The sequence below is a fragment of the Papaver somniferum genome, chromosome 2 (assembly GCF_003573695.1).
Source record: "Papaver somniferum cultivar HN1 chromosome 2, ASM357369v1, whole genome shotgun sequence".
Lineage (NCBI taxonomy): Eukaryota > Viridiplantae > Streptophyta > Magnoliopsida > Ranunculales > Papaveraceae > Papaver > Papaver somniferum.
Window position 1 is genome coordinate 72,608,467 of NC_039359.1, and position 5,106 is coordinate 72,613,572.

At 35.8% G+C, this 5,106-nt stretch overlaps 1 pseudogene; it reads left to right on the forward strand.

The window, feature by feature from the left end:
* Nucleotides 1–2,793: 2,793 nt before the first annotated feature.
* Nucleotides 2,794–3,630, forward strand: LOC113351372 (annotated as a pseudogene).
* The last annotated feature ends 1,476 nt before the right edge of the window (nucleotides 3,631–5,106 follow it).

Genomic DNA, 5,106 nt, shown 5'->3' on the forward strand with positions numbered 1-5,106 from the left:
TCGAACTCGCATGCGTTGCTATCTCAAGCATGTTTATCAATGTTAGTGATCAAAACTATAAGTCTTGATTTCTAGTCTATTATAGCTAAGTCTCAGACTAGGATAAAGAGTGTAGTTGAGCTCAAGGACTTCATGGAGATTCATCATACAAGTAGAAGAACTACTCAAGGAACCGGTGGAACTTCTCGACAAAAAGGTATGTGAAGACTTGAAATTATCTATCACTCAAAAGTCTATCTACTCTATATCCTACTCTTTGAGACAAGAAGTCGTATTCTATATATATAGACTGTGATTATACACATTTGGTATTTCGAGCCGAGTATACCTCGCCTATCTATATCTCGAAATATGGGTTGGTAAGCTTTTCGCTTTAACCAAGTTTATCTTTACCATGTGACGAAAGTCATGATATGTTTCAATCATCTTGAAAATTGCTTTGTCGAGAAATGGTGTAACAACTGTATAACGTCCTCTAAGAATGTTTCAATGATTGAAATGAGAGTTTAGATTACATAACCAATGGTGGACATAAGCATTGTTGTGGAAACACATTTATGTATAAGTCCTATTCCTTGAACCAAAGTTTGAAAAAAAATTTTATCAAGAGAACCGGAAGAATGGCGTGAGCCAAGTCCGTGAACTACCGAAGTTCTCAAACCCGAGAATTTATGCTGGAGTTGACAAACTATTTGCGTGAAGCTAAGTCCGCGAACTCAGTCCGCGAACCCAGTCCGCGAACCGGCGAAGTTCTCATAACCGAGAATTTCTGATGGAGTTTGTAAACTCTACCCGGTAACTTAAGTCTACAAACTTAGTCTGCTAACTTGATAAGGTTATATATCTAAAGATGATTTCTGAACTTAAACTTAAAAAAACTAAGGAATGCAGTTTGCAAACCGTGGATATAAAAGTTCATGAACCGATTCAAGTGAATCAAATCATCTTTGCTTCAATTGTGTCTTGTGTAGTACCTGAGATTTCCTTGCAATTGAGCAACTCTCTAACTAGTTAATTTGAAATCATTTGACCTATTTATGGTGAAGAAGATCGTGGTTGATATGGAATGCTCATATGGCTAACCTTTTGGTTAACTATTGTTGAACCAACAAGTGCATACGTTTGGGTACGGTTAACAAACCTAGAAGCGTGCATTATCAAGCGTGTGTAACAAGCTAAGCTTTCGATCTAACGGTTGAGAAATATTAGATTGAATCTAAATTAGGTTTTCATGTAACGGTGGATATTAATTTCTTTGTTACCAAGGCAACTTAATTGCAAACCCTGATTTGGAAGACAATATAAGGGGAACTCTAGTATATGTGCAAAACTAATCCCCACACCTCAGGTGTGATACTATAGAGTCGGTTCTCCTTTAACCTTTGGTTTTCTTCTTCTAAAACTATGTTAACGACTTAAAGACTTCATTGGGATTGTGAAGCAAGACCGATACTACTTTTATCGTAGTTATGTGATATGATCTTGCATCTTCTGTCATACGAGTACAATCATATTGATTGGCTTGAGATTGATATCTCTGATAGGCAAGATATAAAAAGTAATCACAAACATTTGCGTCTCACTGTTTGTGATTCTGCAACATCTTGTTTCGCTACCATACGATTAAGATTGTTGTGGGGTGTTTGATAACTCTAGGATGTTCTTCGGGAATATAAGACCGGATTATCAATGGGTACATGTTCACCTTGATTATTATCAAAAGACGGAACAAAACTTTTAGGGTTTATCTATGAGAGACAGATTGATCCTTTGATAGACTTGTCTGTGGGAGACATATTTGTTTATTGTTAAAGCCTACTATTTTGGGTGGTAGCAACTCTTAGTTGTGGGTGAGATCATCTAAAGGAATCAAGTGCGCGGTATCCTGCTGGGATAAAGGCGTAGGAGCATAATTGTACCTTGGATCAGTGGGAGATTGATTGGGGCTCAACTACAGTCCAGTCTGAAGTTAGCTTGGAGTAGGCTAGTGTCTGTAGCGGCTTAATACAATGTGTGTTCAATCTGGACTAGGTCCCAGGGTTTTTCTGCATTTGAGGTTTCCTCGTTAACAAAATTCTGGTGTCTGTGTTATTTCTATTTCCACATTATATTGTTTATCTTTATAATTGAAATAATACAGGTTGTGCGTTATAGATCATCAATTAGAATATCCAAACAACTACAATGGCTTTTAAGGATGATCGATCATCAGAACTACCATTAAAAGAGATCCCCGGAGATTTAGGTCTCCCAGTTCTTGGTCCAATATCAGATCGTTATCATTACAATTACTTCCAAGGTCATGCCGAGTTCATCAAGTCTCATATGGAAGAATACAATTCAACTGTTTTTCGAATGAACCTTCTTTTAGCTGAGCTTATCAATTTTCCAGAACCTAAAGTCATTGTTCTAGCTGATGCAGTTAGTTTTCCTATTCTTTTCGATCATTCAAAAGTATGGAAGAAAGACGTTCTTATAGGTAATTATGTGCCCTCAACTTCTTTCACCGGTGGGTATAAAGTCAGTGCTTATTTGGATCCTTTGGATGAAAAGCATGGGAAACTTAAAATTCTTTATCTCGACCTATTTGCATCTATACACCATAAAATCATTCAGGTATCTCAAACATGTTTCACTGCTCTTTTCGATAACCTCGAGATGGATGTAGCCGTAAAAGGTGAAGCTAATTTCAATACTTACAGTGATGACATGGCTTTCAATTTACTTCTTCGTGTTTTCTTCGATATCGACCCTACAAATCTTGGTAACAAAGGTCCGGCAATGATGAGAAAATGGTTGACTATACAATTTCATACGATATTGACTCTGGGGTTACCCAAGTGGTTGAGTTGGGTTGAAGATGCTCTCTTCCATAGCTTTCCATGTCCCTCATTTCTTGTGAAATCTGATTATCAAAAGATTTATGATGTTGTTTACGCTTCATCTACACCGATTTTTGATGAAGCCAAGAAGCTTGGGTTATCAAAAGAGGAAACTTGTCATAATCTTGTTTTTATGTCCGGTGCCAATGCTTACGCTGGTTTGAGACCCCTTTTTCGTGCTGTGATGAAGTGGTTATATCTAGGAGGGGAGAAATTACACAAAGATCTTTTTGACGAAATTAGAGCGGTTGTTAAATCCGAAGGCGGAGTTGTAACTATATCTGCACTTGAGAAAATGCCGCTTACCAAATCAGTGGTATTCGAAATTCTTAGGATGGAACCGTCTGCTCCGCATCAGTACACAAGAGCCAGAGAAGATATGGTAATAAGTAGTCACGCTGCCAGTTATCAGGTCAAGAAAGGTGAGGTTCTATTTGGATATCTGCCTTTGGCTATTCGGGATCCTAAGATATTCGAGAATCCAAATGAGTTTATAGGGACTAGATTTATGGGTGAATAAGGTGAAAAATTGCTCAAGTATGGTTATTGGTTTAACGAGCGTCAGACTGTTGATCCCATCCCCGACAATAAACAATGCGCCGGGAAGAAAATCGCCCTATTATTAGCCAGACTTGCGGTGGTAGAGTTTTTCCTACGTTACGACACGTTCACGGCAGAGATTGGGAAGAATTATACTGGATCTACTGTCACTGTTAAGACATTGATTAAAGCAACTAGTAGTAATTGATTTGGTTATAGTACATAATTTACAGCATTATGATTGTTTGTTGTTGGCCGATGGTCTCAGTTGTTATTCCACTGGGTGATAAATAATGACATTAAATGTCATTTTGGGTGTGGGTGTAGGTGTGGGCGTGGACTTGGTCTTGTTTGCTTATATTCTCTTTGTATTTTGTATCATTGAATTTTGTATTTGTTTTCTTTATTATGTTTTGATTTTTTTAATTCAAAATTACGAGGATCGTGCGTTAGGCCTATTCCTATGTGTATGGCAAAAAAATGTTGTTTGACATACCAGGCGGCACTATGGGAAAACTACTGAGCGACAGAGTTTTTAGCGGTCGATATTCTTAATAACACCAGCGATAAAGACTTTATCGCTGGCGTTATTAAGAATATCGCTCGGTGTTAACTCTAGCGCCAACAACTAGTTCTTTATCGCTATATATAGGTAATTTTTAAACTTAGAAGTTTACCCCAAAATTTTTTACACAAAAAATTTCTCTAATTCTCTTTTTCTTAATCTAAATTTCTATATTTCTCTCTTTCTCAATCTAATTTATTTTTTTGAAATTTTCCAAATGACACAATTTCAAATCCAACTTGATTCGGGAACACAACTTGATTTTTCAGGAGTAGTGCTTGAAGGTGCCGTTAAGAAGATATGTGATAGTTATAAAGAAATAAGTAAGAAGCAAAGAAGTCTCCAAGTTTTGGATATCAACCAAGTCAAAACCGCAACTAAGAAAATGCAAAGAAAAGTTCAAAGCAAGGAAAATCAAGGCAAAACAAATTTGAAGCCAAAGAAGAAGATAAACAAAGGAGAATACGTTCATGAGCGCATTCATTGGAAATTTTGGGAAATGAAGAAGATTAACAAGATGAAGAACATTGTCCCAAATTTTAATTTTTAAAGTCTATATTTCAAATTATTATTGTCTAGTTTTATGTCTTGTAAAAAATGACTATTTAATGATTATATCGAAGTTTAATGAATTTGAAAATTTGACGAGTAATGTTGAAAATTAAGCTTAATTTTATTCTTAATCCAATCTTACATTTTAATTAGAGATACATTTAAACAAATATTAAAATCTAATACTTAAACTAATACATAAGTAAACTAATACTTAACCTAATACATTTTAATCCAATCTTATATTTTAATTAGACAATTATGAAGTTAAAACATAAGCACTTAAACTAATACTTGGACAATTTTGTGAGAGCATTGCTCATTTTAACTCGCATGCGTTGCTATCTCAAGCATGTTTGTCAATGTTAGTGATCAAAACTATAAGTCTTGATTTCTAGTCTATTATAGTTAAGTCTCGGACTAGGATAGAAAATGTAATTGAGCTCAAGGACTTCATGGCGATTCATCATACAAGTAGAAGAACTACTCAAGGAACCAGTGGAACTTCTCGACAAAAAGGTATGTGAAGATATGAACTTATCTATCACTCAAAAGTCTATCTACTCT